We start from the raw sequence: 19,720 nt of genomic DNA, 5'->3' as shown, positions 1-19,720 counted from the left end.
CCAGGCTGTGGGATCCCTCTTGTTATTGTATAATAATATTACCTATTCAAAAAAATAATCCTTGTTGAGCTACAGATGGGACCTTATGAACATGTAGATTAAGGTTCCAATGGTACTTGAATAATTAATTAAACTTCTTTAATTAAATTATTCAACATCTATAACTGCCGGTCACTCCACTCAAGACTGACAACTACACTTTTTGCACTACAGATATATTTATGTGTCTTTTAGATTTGGGATAAAATTTGGAATATGCCCAAATTTTAATTTGAGATTTTATCTAAAATTTAATCTCAAAATTGAACAATTTGATTATGAATAAAATTTGGAATATGAATCTTGCTTGAAGATAAACTTGAGGACAAAATATAATAAAATTAAATTAAATAGACCTTTATTTGATTTTTTAAATTTAATTTAAAATTAGGATAAAATCAAATTAAGAAAACTAATAAAATCTAATAATTTAAATAAAATTTTTATTTAATTTGGATTTCCTAATTTGTCAAGAACTTAGTGGAACATCTATAAATAGGACCCCAAACCCTTACATCTCCTCTTATTCCAACGCTTTCTTTCTTCTTTTCTTCTTTTATTTATTAATTTATTAATTTTTTAATCTTTTTTCTTCTTTCTTTTTTTTTTCCACCGTTTTTTCCTTATTTTTTTCTTTCAATTTTTTTTTCTTTTTTTCTTCTTTTCCTTTCCTTTCTTTTTCTTATTTTTTTTTTCTTTTTCCTTTCCTTTCCTTTCTTTTTCTTTTTCTTTTTCTTTTCTTTTACTTTTTTTTCTTTTCACGATTTTTAAAATTTTTTTATGACTAATTTATTATATATATAATTAAATGTCATGTCATATGTAATACATAACCTATAGTTTTTATATTGTATCAAATACAATATAATCTATAGTTTTTAATTCTCTCATCAATGGATGGTATTTAAATCATATTTATACTAAATTCAATTATATGAATCTCATTCATATAATTAATATTTGAATCCTATTCAAATTTAATTTCTCTCTAAATAAACTTTATACTATAATGTATCAAATACATTATATTAATTATATCATATATAATTAATTTATATTAATAATATCACATATAATTAATTTATATTAATTATATCACATATAATTAGTTCCCTCAATTAATTTCAACAATTCAACTTAATCTAAAATTAATTTTCAATAATCTTTGTTGAGCTACAGAGGACCTTATGAACATCTAAATTAATGTCAAAATTGAACAATTTGATTTTGAATAAAATTTGGAATATGAATCTTGTTTGAAGATAAATTTGAAGACAAAATCTAATAAAATCAAATTAAATAGACCTTCATTTGATTGTTTAAATTTAGTTTAAAATTAGGATAAAATCAAATTAAGAAAACTAATAAAATCTAATAATTTAAATCAAATATTTATTTAATTTGGATTTCCTAATTTGTCAAGAACTTGGTGGAACATCTCTAAATAGGACCCCAAACCCGTACATTATAATCATCATCTCCTCTTCTTCCAACGTTTTCTTTCTTTCTTTTTTTTTTTTTTTTTTTTTTTTTTAACTTTTAATCTTTTTTCTTTTTTTTTTTCCTTTCCTTTCTTTTCTTTTTCTTATCCTTTTTTTCCTTTTCCCTTTCTTTTTTTTTTTTTTTTATTTCTTTCTTTTCTTTTCTTTTTCGTTTTTTTCTTTTCACGGTTTTTAAAATTTTTTATATAGTTATAAATATAATATAACATATAACTTTTAATTCTCTCATCAAGAGATGGTCTTTAAATCACATTTATATTAAATTCAATTATATGAATCTTACTCATATAATTAATATTTGTTTCCTATTCAAATTTAATTTCTCTCTAAATAAACTTTATACTATAATGTATCAAATACATTATATTAATTACATCACATATAATTAATTCCCTCAATTAATTTGAACAATTCAAATTAATCCAAAATTAATTATACATAATCCTTGTTGAGCTACAGAGGGCACTTATGAACCTGTAGATTGAAGCTCCAATGGTACTTGAATAATTAGTTAACTAATTATTCAACATTCATAACTGTCGGTCACTCCACTAAAGACCGACAACTACACTTTTCGCACTACAGACATATTTATGTGTCTATTAGATAAAACTAGTCAACAATGCTTTCATAAATTGCTCGTAAGTACAACAGTGCCAAAATTACCATTTTCTCCTTATAGTTACATCTAACTCCTTAAGTACCACTGATCCCTCTAATGAACAATAAGTCATAGTCCAACTATGAATAAACTTCTCTCGGGCCAAGAGAGAATGTGGCGCCACATTGTTCAAGCCCCGTAATTAGCACTTAAGGGAGCAATTTATCTACTTTTCAAAATTTTCGGGAAGGAGTGAATTCCTTCTTGTGTAGTTGTGTTCCCAGCTCCCCAATCAGACGAATCTCTAAAATGATAGGCTTATTGAGTCGACGATCTGGCCACTCTCACCCATACAAATGAAGAAACACTAAAACTAGAGAATCAGTGAGCAGAAACAGATCGTTCCAAACTTCATTGTGAAAGAATTCAAACGTTTACTGTCATACAGAAATAGTTATGCACAAAGAATAAATTACAGCACGCTTCTTCAAAGAACAAACAAGGGATCGAGTAACAATACCTTTGAAGAACCCTTTCTTCACGTATCTCTCGATCGTTCAGCAACACGTCCAACAACACGAACACAACGAGCAATTCAGCAAACAACACGAACTGGAAAAACCTTAATCACAATCGAGTACAACTCGATCCTCGACCCTGGAACAGAACTAACCTCGATCACAATCGAGTACAACTCGATCCTCGACCCTTGAATAGAACTGGACACTACCACTCGGGTACCTTAGTATCTTCGGTGTGAGAAACCAGGAATTGTGGGCTCTGTACGATTTTGGATAGAGGAATGGAGGAGGTAAGCAATCGAGTATGCGCTCAAATGATCGCGTAGAAGAAGAAGCCAATCATATAGACTTGATACTCAATCGTATAGCAACGAGTAACTATCGCATAGTAAACTCGATACTTGATCGTTTAGTCTATGTAAGCTATCATTTGGTAAAACATCTTTTACTCAATAGTGTTTTTGTGAGAAACATTCGAATGACAGATTTGGAAAACAATTTTTCCTTTTTATCTCACGGTTACTATATAACCGCAAATAACTTCCTACTCAAGTCGGTTATTGAGAAAAAGAATGATTAATTATCATATAATTAATAAATTATAAATAAATACAATAACCAATTTATCATATTATATTTATAACCTATAGTTTAATATTGCATCGTATGCAACATATAAACCATAGTTCTTTTTCTATTTTATGATATTTAATATAAATCATATTTATATTAATTCCTCAAATCAAACAATATATCAAATACATCATATCAATTATATCATATATAATCAAATCAATTTAATTATATCATATATAATCAAATTCTTTCTTGTTAATTTGAATACTTCAAACTAACCAAAAATCTGATTCTCAACTTGAACCCATTGAGTTACCAAGGGAACCTTATGGACCTGTAGCTTGAAGCTCCAACGGTATGTGAATAACTGACTAAACTCTTTAATCACGATATCCACCATTCGTTAACTGTCGGGCACTCTACTAAAGACCGACAATTGCACTTTTCGCACTACAGATATATTTCTGTCCATATAACCAATCAATAGTGCGATGACCCTTCAAAAAATTGCTCGTAAGTATAAATGAGCCAATTTATCGTTTTGCCCATGTAGTTACATCTAACTCCTTAAGCACCACTGATTTCTCTAATGAACAATAAATCATAGTCCCATTATGACTGAGTCCTCTCTTCCCAAGAGTGGGTGTGACCACTATGTTCAAAACCCAGAATAAGCCCTTAAGGGAACAATTTATCTACTTACCCCTGCTTTCGAGAAAGAGTGAATTCCGTCTTGTGTAACTAAGTTCCTAGCTCCCCAATCAGACGAATCAACAAAATGGTAGGCTTGTTGAGTTGGCAATTTGGTCACTCTCACCTATACAAATCAAAGGACTATCCTCATAGGTAGAAGTTCCCAACTCACTCAGGATTTAGGTCATGTTACCTATGGTCATCCTAGTGAAATGTGAGTCTCTATTATCAACGACGTTATATAAAGAGACTAATCATTTCATGGTCCGATTTTATACAAACTCTTTGTATATGATATCCCCGTTCGCATGTCTCCACATGAATGATCTGTTGGGTTTGGTGTCCTAATTCTCCCGGAGTCTCGTAGTTTGTAATATGTACACATTGTTATGAATAAAATAAGTATTATTTTATTTAGTATTTACTCATATCCAATAAACAAAGCTCCATGGTTATTGTATGTAAACTTAAACATGTATATGAGATATACAAGTAGATCATGCCTTAAGTGATAACCTAAATAGGTCTGCAGTATAAGGATTAAAGAGGGATACTTGATCCTCGTGATACTATGGATACAGCCTGCTTTGTAGAGGTTTGCAAGTGTTGTGAACTACTACAGATGGTAGATCTTGACCATTCATGTGGAGACATATGAGCGGGGGTGTCCTATACAAAAAGTTTGTATAAGACCAGACCACGAGATGACTAGCATATGTATATAACGCCATTGATACTGGAAACTTACATCTCACCGAAACGACCATAGGTGACATGGCCTCAATCCTGAGTGTTTTGGGAATTCCTGCCTTTGAGGGTGGTCCTTTGATTAGTGTGGGTGGGAGTGGCCAGATTGCCAACTCAACATGCCTACCTTTTTGGAGACTTGTCTGATTTGGGAGTTGGGAACTCAGTTACACAAGATAGATTTCACTCCTTCCCCAAAACAGGGGTAAGTAGATAGAGTGCACCCTTAAGGGCTGATTCTGGGTCTTAAACATAGTGGCCACAACTTCTCTTTGGAAGAGAGGACTCAACTATGACTTATGTTCATTTAGCCATGGATATGTTATTGGATTTTCATAATAAGATACAAAATCAACAATTTATTATTTATTGATAAATAAAATGTTTAACACAAACTGCGAGTTATAGAACATTCCCAACAGGGTCACACTTATAAAATTAGTAAGGGTTAGTAAGTTCTTGATCAAAAGACGGTAGCTAAATGACTGTCGAAGTATGAGTTATTTTGGAGACAGTATTTAGTCAAGAATGTCTTGCTTTAGTGAAGGAGTATTTGACTGTCTCAAATAGCACTTATTCTAACTCATTATAGTTTTTTTTTTGCTAAAATTGGATTTAGATGCACTTTATTAATAGAATTTGTTTAATTTTTTAGCATGTCAAACTCAATAATACAACTTCTAGCTTCTGACAAATTTAATGGAGAGGGTTATTCCAACTGGAAGTCAAATTTAAACACAATATTAGTAGTTGATGATCCGAGGTTTGTGTTAACGGAGGAATGTCCTCCTATTTCCAATTTGACTGCAAACCGAAGCTTTCAAGATGCTTATGATATGTGGGTAAGGGTAAATGAAAAGGCAAGGGCCTATATTTTAGTGAGCATATTCGACGTGTTCAACAAGAAGCATGAAGCCATGCCCACAACCCATGAAATTATGGCCTCATTACAGGATATGTTCGAGCAACTCTCATCTTCTATTCGACACGAGGCTATAAAGTATGTTTATAACTCAGGCATGAAAGATGGAACCAATATCAGGGAACATGTTCTAGACATGCTGGTTCATTTTAATGTCGCAGAAGCTCACAGGGCTACCATAGATGAAACTAGTCAAGTTAGTATGATATTAAAGTCTCTTCCGAAGAGCTATCTAACCTTTTGTACTAATGCCTTAATGAATAAAATTAATTACAACTTGACTACTTTATTAAACGAACTACAGACTTATCAGTCAATGATGAAATTGAAAGAGAGTGAAGCAAATGTTGTTTCACGACAAAAGAAATTTCTGAAGAGTTCATTGTCAAGAACAAAACCCCCTGGTAGAAAGAAGTTTGTCCCTTCATCATCTAAAAACAAAAGTGTACAGATGAAGAAAAAGGAAAAGGGAATAAACAACCTACTGCAAAGAAAAACAAGGCTCCCAAAGGAAAATGTTTCCATTGTGGAGAAGACGAGCATTGGAAACGAAATTGCCCGAAGTATCTGGCTGGGAAGAAAGCAGAAAAGGCAAATCAAGGTAAATCAAATTTACTTGTAACTGAAACATGTTTAGTGGAAAATTCTCACGACCTGAATATTAGATTTAGGAGCCGCTAACCATGTTTTCACTTTTCTATAGGAAACTAGTTATTGAAAACAACTCTCAGAGTACGAAATGACTTTCAAGGTGGGAATAGGAGAAGTCATTTCAACGGAAGCAGTGAGAGATGTTAAGTTTTTTTTGGAGATTCTTTTGTCTTGTTAAGAAATGTATACTATGTACCAAAAATGAAAACAAACTTAATCTCCATATCATGTCTACTGGAATCTATTTGTAAAGTATCTTTTGAAGTTAATGAAGTGTTCATTTTTTCAAGAGATGTTTATATTTGTTCTGCTAGACTTGAAAATAACTTGTATGTGTTAAAACCAACTGAAGAAAAAATCATTTTAAATATAGAGATGTTTAAAATGGAAAAAACTCAAGATAAAAATGGAAAATTTCTCCTAACGCCTATCTTTGGCATCTCATACTTGGTCACATAAATCTCAACAGGATCGAGAGATTAGTTAAAAACGGTCATCTAAATCAGTTAGAAGACAACTGTTTACCTCTTTGTGAGTCATGTCTTGAGGGAAAACTGACTAAAGATCTTTTTCTGGAAAAGGTCTTCGTGCCAAAGAACCCCTCAAACTTATACATTTAGACCTTTGTGGTTCCATGAATGTAAGAGCACGAGGTGGATACGAATATTTTGTTAGTTTTATTGATGACTATTCTAGATATGATCTTTTAATGTTTATGAGCATGTGTTATAAACAAAGTTCTCATGAATGATATGATGTATGAACAACTTAATACTGAAGTACTAGGAGAAGGTATTTGAGCTTAGTTTTAGTTATGGTCCTCGACGATAGGCAGGTTAATTATACGTACACATATGAAAAGTGTAAAGGTTTAGGATGTAAGGTTGAGCAAAAGGGTCTCTCCCTCAAATAAATATCAACATGGGGGGTTGAGTAAAAGGGTCTCTCTCTCACATGAAGATCCGTTGTAAGGTGATGGCAAAAGGGTCCACACCTTAGCCTAGGTTATGATTGAGAGTTGAGCAAAAAGGCCTCTCTCTCAACTAAGAATTTGTTTAATATTTTTTCAAATATGATATGTTTAAAAGGTTTTATGTAAAGCCCATGTTTGCGGTTGGGAAATAAACAAAGGGGTTCTCTCTCAACTGAGGTTCAGATCAACTATGTTTTAAAAAATGTTATGCTTTTAAGTTATACATAAATGTTTGCTTGGCCAGTATTCAGTTTTCAATTTTCAGTTACCAGTTTCCAGTTTAAGCATGAGATTGATGCTAAATTTAAATTTATCACTCATTGAGCTAGTAGCTCACCCCCTTTTTAAATATTTTCCTCCCCAGGTAGCGGTCATCTCTCCAGAAGATAACTGCTCTGCTGATCTGCCACTCAAAGACTCCGACTAAAAGTAAACTAGGTGTTAGTTGTGTTAATGTTTGTACACATGTTTTGGTCATATAAGGGCTAGTTTAGTTTGTTGAGGCCCATTGAGACTTGGGTTTGTATATGAGTTTTACATATATTGTAATTGTAAAACCTTGTTGATGTTAAAAGTGTTAAAAGTTTTAGTTGCTTAATAAATGTATGATTGTCCAGGGTTTCCTAAACAGGTTAAGCAGGTCAGTTAGACAGTAAGTGCTTCAAAAGGGTTGGTAATTGCTGCCGTCACGTTCTTTTTAGGTTAAGAGGGCAATCTAAGAGGGGGTATGATAGCTACTACAACGTTGTTAGTATGAGCCACTTCATCCAGGTCTAGCTTAATCTTCTTTTCACGAGCTAACTTTAGGATTAACTCTTTCAGCACACAAAAATTTCAACTGAGTGACTGATGACTCGGTGATATTTGCAATAGTTGGAGTTGTTGACTTTCCCTAACTGCTTCGGTCGCTTGCACTCTGGCAGTTGAATGAGTGTTTCTCCAATAGTTGCTCCAACATGTTTCCCACATCAGTGTCAAGGAATGGATAAACCTTCTCGTCTTTCTTTAAGAGTTGGCGACATTTTTCACTGCCATTGTGCTTTCTTTCAAACTTTGTTTCTTTTCCTTTGAATGAAAATTTCAGTGGGGTCACATGAACAACCATAGATTCTTTTGTGGGACTATTCACGGTCTTTTCAGTGCATTTTGTTTCATTCTTGTCTTTTCTCTCTTCAGGGACTAGGAAATCTTTAATTCCTCTGTTGGCGATGTTTAACTCCATATCATGAACGCGCCGCTAAATCCTTAAATGTATGAGGTTTTATTCCCTGCAGAATGTAGAGAAGCTCTTAGTGCATACTTGGGTACACATCTCCACTATAGATAACTTCGTGAGTCTATCTTTGCTCTCCATGAGTCGATGTAGTTGATGACTGACTCTCCTTTATGCTATTTGATACTGGTGCATTATTTTATGCGATGAAATAATGGAAGGATTGCGTTGGTGGAAAATGTGTTGTGCAACAAGTTTTCTCAGCAGGACCCAAGTGTAAATCCTATCGAGTTTCCTGGTAAGCCCAGGGTCGAACTATGGGACTAAGGAAAACAATATGCGGCAATAATTTTTAGATTACTTTACGGTAACCAATAAATCAAAGAGTTGTTGGGTTGTTGTTTATAGTATAAAATGTATGCGGCGGAGTTAAGAAAAGAGTTAATATTATGAAAGATGCGATGAATATGCGGGGGAACGGGTTAAGAAGGTGTTCAGCTAACACTTCCTAGGATTGCGTCATGTTATGCGATCATGCTACATATATACAACAACAAATCATCTCTCAACGCAAATGTTACGACTTCTAGTTTTAGAACGCATGCGATATATGCGATGATGTCTATAGGACTTACACATAAGCCTCTATTCTTGTCTATGTGATGACGATTGACACACATACATACAAGGCGACCACATGATACAATAACCTATCTCTAGGGTGCATGCGATGCATGTTGACAAACATAGCTTATCTCTAAGTCTCTATCTCTTGCTTATGTAGATCTAATCTTGCTCTCTCGAGTCTAGATTCTAACATAACTCTCTCAAGTCTTAGGCTCTTTCTTTATACTCTCTCTCAAGTAGCTCTAAAGGGGTGATGGGTGCAACATAAGACAAGATGATCGCATACAATGAAAATTTTAGGTCATGTTAGCTAAGTTCTTCTCAACCCATTCGATAGATTTAGCTACTCATGCGTGCTTTTAAGAGAGTGAACAGATGTAGATAAGCAAGTTCCATTTTATAGATATATAATTGAAATATAGAATAACAATGCAGAATAAGAATAAAGAGCCTGGTAGCAATTTCTTGCTTCCCAAGGCTTTTACACTGTTCTTTTCTACTCTGCTCAAAAGATATTCTTGCTCTCGCAAGAGTCGGCCCTTTCTCTGTTTTTCCACGCCTCCTGGGTTCTCTCTCGAGCTGACCAGGGCGATCTTCTGCCGTCTCTTTCCTTCTCTCGCTTCGCCTTCTAAGTATAAGAAAACAATGAACAAGGCTACTATCTATGGAGAAAATTATCGAACTGAATGAACTTCTTCATTGAAGGTTGCCTCCGGTATTTATAGAGCTTCAGGGTGAAAGACTTCTTATTTCTTATGATTGCACTGATGGATGGCATTAATTCTCTGTCTGATGTGCTGAATATTTGTCATCGAAAAGTTGAGTGTACTTGCTACAGTAGGTCCTTAACGGCTTGTCAACTTAATTCAGAATCGACCGTCATCAGCTTTCTATCCCATCGTGATTTATTACGCTCTCCACCTAGATGCGCCCACCATGATGCGCCGGCTTTATGTGGCAACCTTCTTGAGCAGATATTCGCGAGCGCAAATGATTGCATAGCCTTGCGTCAACGCTATCTCTTAATGCGCTCGACCGTTGATTTCTTTGGATCGCATTTTTTGCCTTGTGTCAATGCATATTCTGCATAAAAAGACTTAAATTAACTGTTTTAATGCGATGGACGCATGTGATCGCAATATTGTGAACTTAATGCTTTTGGACGCAATAATGTATATTTTTATCATCGCAACCCTACATTGTTTTATAACTTAGCACTGTAATAACGTGCATTTCTGCCCGTTATCACACCCCCAAATTTAAACAATGCTTGTCCTCAAGCATAAGCTAAAGATTTCCTTTAGAAAGTCGACCGCCTTCTCTTTTCTAGATTTCTCAAGTATGCCTTATTCAAATCCTATGTACCCGAATCTCCTTAATTTTTATTCGGGTCTCTTCTTAAAATATTTCTAAAACTTAGGGACCGCAAGTTTAACCTTCAAGAAGACTTTACCAGATTCCTGAGCATTGCATGATTTATTTCATAAAAAAAAAACTTTTCACTGGGGTGTTTTCAAATGATTTTCATCTTTGCATATTTTAGACTTTTTTTTTGTGACCTTGCGCTGATCCAAGTGCCTAGCCTTCGTTTTGGCTTGCCCCCACGTGTGTCATGTGGACATCCAACTACGAGCAAGGTGCTCTTTCTCAGTCTAAACTCATGCCTATTTGGCAGTAGAGTTGCGATCATTTATTTATGCGTTGATCACGATTTCTATCTTTGTTTTGGCTTTCCCCCACGGGTATCATGCGGACATCCAACTACGAGTAGGATCCGATCGCAACGTTAATTTTTTTTATAAGGCTAAAAATAGCAAGGTCGAAAAATGAATACCGCACCCCCAAATTTAAAATGTGGCAATGTCCTCATTGCTAAAAGATTGAAAGAAGTCATGCAATGCTCTTAAGAAGTTTCATAAAAAGTCAGTTTGAAAGAAAGCTAGCAGACTACTAATTTCTAGAAATTTTTCGTGAGGTGTCTGTCCTAAAATTAAGTTGATTTTAGCATATATGAAAAAGATATAGGCATGCGTTTCATCATTGAATGCATAATTGGTAAAGAGAAATAATGAGGTGACTTACTAAATTAATTAATGTTAAATGATTGCTCCAACCAAAGAAGATGTGGTGACTTACTAAATTAATCAATATTAAATGATTGCGCCAACCAAAGAGGATGCAGTGATAAAATGTTCAAAATTAAAATGCGATGCGATAGTGCAAAATTTGGAATAAAGTCAAGGAAAGATACCACCCCCAAATTTGCGTTGTCGCCTGCATTATTTGTGGACGCATCCTGCTTTGCGGCAATCTACTTCCTTTGGATTGCGGTGACGAAATAAAGTAGTTGCGTCTTTGTGTAGTTCCTCCGCAATCGTTCACCTCGATCATTTGCAAAGAAAATATTGAGAGGGTCAAATAATCATAAAAAAATAGAGTTAATAAAATCGTTTACCACGATCATTCAACACGATCACATTATTATTATTATTTTTATTTTTTAGATAAGCAATAAGAAAATATGTGTTAATGAAAGTTCATGAAGAATTGATATAAAAAAGGGTATTCAAAAGGATTGCGTCCCTGATGAGGTTGAGTCACATAGTAACTCAGGGATTGCTTATTTCAAGCTGGACTTTTTATGTCCACGATGACTTTTTCTTCTTTTGTCGGTCCTCTGGGATCTTGACTACCTTAATCCGAAGCTTTTCCCTATTGACGTTCATTACGATTTCCCCCTTGTGCATATCAATTTGAGCTCGACCAGTTGAGAGGAATGGTCGTCTTAATATGATGGGCGCATCTTCGTCCGCTTTATAATCTAAAATGATGAAGTCTGCCGGCAAGATGAATTTATCAATTGAGATTGCGACATCTTTCAACTCTCCTTCAGGATGTATTCGGGATCTGGCCGCAAGTAGAAGAGTCTTCGTCGTGGGTGTGAGTTTTGCTTGACCAGTGTAGACCCTTTTAATTGAACATGGTATCGTGAAGATTCCTGTGTCGCACATTTTTTATGGGATCATAGTATTTTGCGTTACTATCTTTGTGGCGATCTTATCTTCATCATTCTGTTTCTTTTTCAATCTTTGCAGAAATGGTGGTAGCTGGACTTCTATCTTGTGTTCTAGAGGCTTAAAGGTGGACGCAACTTCTGGGTTCATCTGCTCGGGCTCTTTTGAATTATAAGTTAACGGGTCCTCGGTTGTTACTGCATTCAAGTTGGTCGTAATGGGTTCCTCCCTTACTTCCGTAGTCATTTGTTCACTTAGCAAAGAGACTGCTAAGCATTGTTCCTTTCTCGTACCCCCAGAGTTGCGAGAGAGCTCGGTTGAGCTCGGCAACACTCCTTGCAGTCTATTTTTGAGTTCGTCCGCAATCTGTCCTAGCTGAATTTTGAGATTTCGGATGGGCGATGCTTGATTCTGAAGCACTGATTTATTCTTCTCAATATATTGCTTCAACAAGCTCTCTAAGAATGAAGATTGCGGTGCCTGTGAACTGCTGGCTTGGTTATGCATCTGACCGTTGGTCATGGGAAAAATCCGGGTGACCTTTCTTTTTGCACTCTCGTGCTATTAATTGTGATGCCTTGTATCAAACTCATCACCGTAGTCATTTGGTTCTGAAGGGATGCGATGGCCCCGTTGTTCGCGTCACTGTTTTTAATTCTTAATCTCTTATCGCTTTCTCGCCAGTCCTTGTGATTTTTGGCAATACGATCAAGTATATTTTTCGCCTCATCGTAAGTTTTATCAAGCAGACCACCAATTGTTGTCACATTGGCAGCGGTATGCGATGCAGGGTTCAGTCCTTGGTAAAAAATCTCCATTTGTAAGCAGTCTGGTAAGCCGTTATGTAGGCAGTCTCTTACCAGCCTCTTAAACCTCGCCCAAGCGTCACTGAGCGATTCGTCAACATCCTGTTTGAAATTGGTGATCAACTTTCTTCTTCTGGCATTCTCTGTTGGTGGGAAATATTTCTTTATAAACTTCTCTACTACTTGTTCCCATGAGGTAATCTCCCCCAGTTCGAGAGAGTACGCCCTTTTTCGTGCCTGGTCACACAACGAAAATGAGAATAAAGTTAGTCAAACTTCCTTGGTGGAGATATTCAGGAACACAAAAGTGTTGCAGATCTCTATGAAGCTCCGGAGGTGGGCATGCAGGTCCTCGCCACGCCTCTCACCAAACTGTCTAGCATTCTGGATCATCTGCAACATCATCGGTTTCATTTCGAATCGTGATCCATCAAGAGCAGGCCTCATGATTCTTGAGGAGAAATCGTAGAGTTTGGGCGACACATAGTCCCGAATGGGCCTATTGAGGTTGTTCACCAATAGGATTGGATTCGCCATGACATTATTTTCATTTAGTGCTCCATTTATAGGTTGTTCCGCCATGTTATCTTTCTTTTTTTGTTGTTGTTGGCAGCTATCTCTCAATCTTTGTTGGAACGTTCTTTCAATCTCTGGGTTGTAATTCTTCGGAGATTGAAAGCTGCAAAGAAATCAGAAAAATTACCGTTAGCATGATGTCTTACCGAAGTCCCCAGCAACGACGCCAAAAACTTGGTGCGTTATTTTACGCGATGAAATAATGGAAGGATTGCGTTGGTGGAAAATGCGTTGTGCAACAAGTTTTTTTAGTAGGACCCAAGTATAAATCCTACCGAGTTTCCTGGTAAGCCCAGGGTCGAACTCAGGGACTAAGGAAAACAATATGTGGCAATAATTTTTAGATTACTTTGCGGTAACCAATAAATCAAAGAGTTGTTGGGTTGTTGTTTACAGTATAAAATGTATGCGATGGAGTTAAGAAAAGAGTTAATATTACGAAAGGTGCGATGAATATGCAGGGGAACGGGTTGATAAGGGGTTCAGCTAACACTTCCTAGGATTGCGTCATGTTATGCGATCATGCTACACACATACAATAGCAAATCATCTCTCAACGCAAATGCTACGGCTTCTAGTCTTAGAACGCATGTGATATATGCAATGATGTCTATAGGACTTACACATATGCCTCTATTTTTGTCTATGCGATGACGATTGACACACACACATACAAGGTGACCGCATGATACCATAACCTATCTCCAGGGTGCATGCGATGCATGTTGACAAACATAGCTTATCTCTAATTCTCTATCTCTTACTTATGTAGATCTAATCTTACTCTCTCGAGTCTAGATTCTAACCTAGCTCTCTTAAGTCTTTGGCTCTTTCTTTAGACTCTCTCTCGAGTAGCTCTAAAGGAGTTATAGGCGCAACATAAGACAAGATGATCGCGTGCAATGAAAATCCTAGGTCATGTTAGCTAAGTTCTTCTCAACCCATTCGATAGATTTAGCTACTCATGCGTACTTTTAAGAGAGTGAACAGATATAGATAAGTAAGTTCCATTTTATAGATATATAATTGAAATACAGAATAACAATGCGGAATAAGAATAAAGAGTCTGGTAGAAATCTCTTGCTTCCCAAGGCTTTTACACTGTTCTTCTCTACTCTGCTCAAAAGATAATCTTACTCTTGCAAGAGTCAACCCTCTCTCTATTTTTCCATGCCTCTTGGATTCTCTCTCGAGCTGACCAGGGCGAGGTCTCTTCCCTTCTCTCGCTCTGCCTTCTAAGTATAAGAAAACTATGAACAAGGCTACTTCTATCTATGGAGAAAATTATCGAACTGAATGAACTCCTTCATTGAAGGTGGCCTCCGGTATTTATAGAGCTTCGGGGTGAAAGGCTTCTTCTCTTTTATGATTGCACTAATGGGATGGCATTAATTCTCCGTCTGATGCGCCGAATATTTGTCACCGAAAAGTTAGTGTACTTGCTACAGTAGGTTGTTAATGACTTGTCAACTTAATTCAAAATCGACCGTCATCATCTTTCTGTCCCATCGTGATTTATTACGCTTTTCACCCAGATGCACCCACCATGATGCGCCGGCTTTATGTGGGAACCTTCTTGAGCAGATATTCGCAAGCGCAAATGATCACATAGCCTTGCGTCAACTCAATCTCTTAATGCGCTCAGCCGTTGATTTCTTTGGATTGCATTTTCCGCCTTGCGTCAATGCATATTTTGCATAAAAGTACCTAAGTTAATTGTTTTTGCGTTAGACGCATGCGATCGTAATATTGTGAACTTAATGGTTTTGGACACAATAATGTATATTTTTATCATCGCAACCCTACATTGTTTTATAACTTAGCACTATAATAACGTGCATTTCTGCCCGTTATCAGATACTTGTCAGCTTCTTCATGCTGACGATACGCCTTTGTTAGGACATTGAGTCTTGAAATCTTTACTATCGTAACATGTTAATACAATCTTTCGGAAAAGGAACTAAATGATGAACAACTTCTTTACTAAATAATAAGAGTCAACAAGACCGAACGGTCGCTTACAATTATCACTCGATCGCTTACCAGACGCTAAACGATCGTTTACAATTTATTACAAGATCGCTCAATATTACTAAACGATCGCTTACTAAATCTTCCACGATCGCTCAAAAACTCCTCCACGATCGCTCACAAACTCCTACATAATTGCTTAGCTATTACTATTATACGATCGTCTACCTTTTGCTATACGATCGCCTACCAAGTGCTACACGATCGCTGAGCTTTACTACTCAATCGTCTTGTGGAAGTAGAAGATGAGCGGTACACTGTGATGGCTTCTCCACGATAGTGTTTTTCGAACGCCCACTCTCGAGAGCTCTCTTTCCTCACTTCTAATATTGAGACTTCGCTACCTCTCTTTCTGTTTCCTTCTTCTTTTAAACCTCCATTTTCCCAATGGAATTGGAAGTCATTCTTAACCGATTCAACCACCTTTCCTCTATTCTTTCTTTCTTGATATTGCCACATAATTGGGGTCCTATCATTACCTCCGCTCTCCACTTTTACCTTGTTCTCAAGGTAAAGCTCTGGTTGTCCACCCCATTTCTTTAGCTGCGTCACATGAAACACTGAACGTATGGACACTGTTGTCTGAGGATTCAGCTTGTAAGCTACTGATCCGACTCTGTCCACTGCCTGATGTGCTCCGTCATACTTGGGAGATAATTTCCCATTCTGCTTTTGCAGAACTCCAACATCATGTCGCTCTCCATCAACAAACTTCCTCACTTTTTCTGGAGCCACCTTCAAGTGCTTCCTAATCACGCACAATGCAACATCTCTATCTCGCATTTGTTGGATCAAAGTCGCATTGGCCGTACAATCATTCCCATAGTAAATCAATATTGGAGGTTGTCGTTCATACATAATCTGAAAAGGGGCCAAGCCAGTAGGAACTTTATGCGTAGTGTTCTTCCCATATTTCGCCTAATGCCACCACGTTCAACCATCCTTTCGATAGTTCACCACAGTAGCACCTTCAATTCATTTCCACACTGCGATTTACCTTCTCTGCCTGACCATCCGACTAAGGTTGAAAAACTGAGCTGTAATGGAATTTGGTACTCAACAGCTGGCACAACTCTTGCCAAAAGTGATTTACAAACTCCTTGTTTTAGTCCGAGACAATGGACTTCGGCACCTCCACAGATCGATACATTCCCACAGTTATTTCTGGTTTAGTAGTCACGAATCTCCCATAGATCGATCCCTTTCTTAAAGATCAGAATCAGGCTATCATCCTTTTCTTCAAGCCTTCCCAATCATCAAACGACTCTCTGCCTTCCTCCAAACGGTACCAGTCTAATGCGATGCCGTCAAAATTAACAACCACCACTGTCATCTTCTCAGATTCAGTCAACTTATGAACTTGAAAATAATGGTCCGCTTTATATAACCACACATCTGGATCGCTTCCACTAAATATCGGCATTTCGACTTTCTTGAATTCATTCTGTTCGCACATCACTTCTTCACCGGCAGCTTTCACCGTTCTATTTGTTTCGCACACATTATGGGTATTCAATATTGCTGCTTCTTCTGTCACCTTTTTCTTTCCCTTAGCTATTTCCATAACATAAGAAATGAACATTTCTTGATGTTTCTCTGCCTGTAATTCTAATCTCTAACTGCTCCACTATCGACGCCAACTTCTCCTCTAGGGTTGACACCGTCTGTATTTTAACTTTGAATCCTAAGATCTCTTGTTCTAGTAATTCGGATTTCTCTTTCAAATCTTCTTGAACCATGCTTGCCCAAGTGATTGCTCTTATACCAATTTGTTAGGACACTGATTCTTGAAATCTTTACTATCGTAACGTGTTGATACAATCTTTCGGAAAAGGAACTAAACGATGAAAAAATTCTTTACTAAACGATAATAGTCAACAAGACAGAACAGTCGCTTACAATTATCACTCGATCGTTTATCAGATGCTAAACGATCGTTTACAATCTATTACACGATTGCTTAGTAATACTAAATGATCGTTTACTATATTCTCCGCGATCGCTCACAAACTCCTACACGATCGCTTAGCTATTACTATTACATGATTGGTTACCAGTATCTATACGATCGCCTACCTTTTGCTATATGATCGCCTACCAAGTGCTACACGATCGCCGAGTGGAAGTAGACGATGAGCGATGCACTATGATGGCTTCTCCACGATAGTGTCTTTCGAACTCTCACTCTCGAGAGCTCTCTTTCCTCACTTCTGATATTGAGACTTCACTACCTCTCTTTTCGCTTCCTTCTTTTTGTAAATCTCCATTTTTTCCAACGGAATTAGAAGTCATTCTTAACCGATTCAACCACCTCTCCTCTATTCTTTCTTTCTTTACATTGCCACATAATTGGGGTTCTATCAGCCTTATGCTATAAAAGCGGTTGAGGAACTCTCTTTCCCACTATTCTTAACTGTCAATCATTTCCAGCTTTAGGTCAATATACTAATCGAAAGTATTTCCTATCAAGGTACGAACGAACTACTTGACTAGCTGGTCTCTTCTGGTTCTTGAATATTTGTAGGTTTATATGAAGTGAGCAATATGTTGCTTTGGATTTCCTTTTCCATCGAACTGCTAGAACTTTGGAGTTTGGTATGCAGCTGGCATTCTCAGGTGTTCGATTCTCCATTTGTAAGGTTTAGAATACATAAAAGAAGATTACAATGGTCCTCCGTACTAAGCTCTTATGGAGTTTGTAGTCATATCCTGCAGCTGTTGAACCAACAGGGAGGCGAAAAGGTAGATTGTTGCAACTGCTTTTCTTGTAACACAGTTTTCCCTTTGTCATTAGCTTTGACAGGAGAAGTTTGACTCGACTTAGCAATTTCTTGAGCCTGCATTTGATCTCTTAAAGTAGAGATTTCATAATCTCGCTCCTCAACGACTTTCATTAAGAGATTTATCTTCCTTTCCATCACTGCCATGGTTGACTCAGCCGTTACATTAGCCATCATTACAGACACTACGTCAAGGTATGATTCTTTGTTTGATTGGTTAGAAGCAGAGGAAGAGTTGTCAAATAGGAGATTTTCTCTTATGACAATCCCACCTTTTAGGAGATTCTGTCAGCTATTCCCATATTTTCTCTACGATGACATAACATTGTTCTTGCTTCTGCATGATATCCTTTGAACGACTGTAGGTGACAAATCCTGTGTAGGTGTTGCTTGCAGCAGTTGCTTTGGATGCGACTTTCTTTGGTGCCATTAGTTTGCTTGAATGTTGAGAGAGGGATGAGAGGTAGAGATGTCCCACTAGGCATGCCAATTTTTTCGCACGAGGTTTCTGGAGAAACTTGCTTCACCGAATTTGAACTTTTGTATTTGTATTGATTTCAATATAGCAAGTACAATCTCTAACATATAATTCTTTGATGCGTTTAAAATAAACTTTAATCTTTAAGTTGGTTTATCTTCTTGGATGATCGATATTTAGGCTTGTTGGTCTTTTTGGATGATCGACCTTTGGGCTTATTGATCATCTTGAATGATCGGCCTTTGGGTTGTTGATCTCCTTGAATGATCAAATTTGGGCTGGTTGATCTTCTTGGATGACCAGCCTTTGGGCTTGTTGATCTTCTTCGATGATCGACCTTTGGGTTTGATGATCTTCTTGGAGGATCAGTGTTCGCACGAGGCTTTTGGAGAAACGTATTTCATGGAGTTGAACTTAAGTTGATGTAGATGTTAATGTTGATGCAATGTGATGTGGTTCGATCTCTAGTACTTGATCCTCTGATTCTCTCTCAATTGAATGTGTATGCTTGGCTTGAAGAAGCAGAGCGTGATGTTCTTGAAGTTGAAGTTTTGGAGGAGTCTTTTTATCTTCAGGAGAATTGTGTCTTCAAGGAGTGTGTAGCTTTAGGAGTCTAGGCGTCTTCTGATTGTTGGGAGAATTCTCTTTGGACTCTCTAGAATGTAAAATTGTTGGCCCCTACAAACAGAACTCCTCTATTTGTAGAGTTTTGAGGTGGTCTTCGTGGGCTTGGACTTGGTTAGTCTATGGACCTGGCCCTTGGGACCAAATAGTTGGATTTAGGCCTATTTTAGCATTTGAGCCATAACCCATTTTTGGGCTCAATAGGACTTTAGCCCAAACTATAATATCAAATTGGACTAAATTAATTTTATTCAATCCAATGGTCATGATGAAAACATGTGGCATCATTCGAATTCACCAATTTATTTCTTCAACTTCAATTTAGGATACCTAACAACTTCTAATT

At 36.7% G+C, this 19,720-nt stretch overlaps 1 non-coding gene across 1 annotated transcript; it reads left to right on the top strand.

Moving 5' to 3' along the window:
- Positions 1-12,913: 12,913 nt before the first annotated feature.
- LOC120074817 (small nucleolar RNA R71) lies at positions 12,914-13,020 on the top strand. Its single transcript, XR_005481098.1, has one exon. It is a non-coding gene; the product is annotated as a small nucleolar RNA R71 (small nucleolar RNA).
- The last annotated feature ends 6,700 nt before the right edge of the window (positions 13,021-19,720 follow it).

The sequence above is a fragment of the Benincasa hispida genome, chromosome 3, assembly GCF_027475165.1.
Source record: "Benincasa hispida cultivar pf3 chromosome 3, pf3_genome.v1.1, whole genome shotgun sequence".
Taxonomy (NCBI): Eukaryota; Viridiplantae; Streptophyta; class Magnoliopsida; order Cucurbitales; family Cucurbitaceae; genus Benincasa; species Benincasa hispida.
This window is presented reverse-complemented; position numbering and strand designations above follow the sequence as displayed.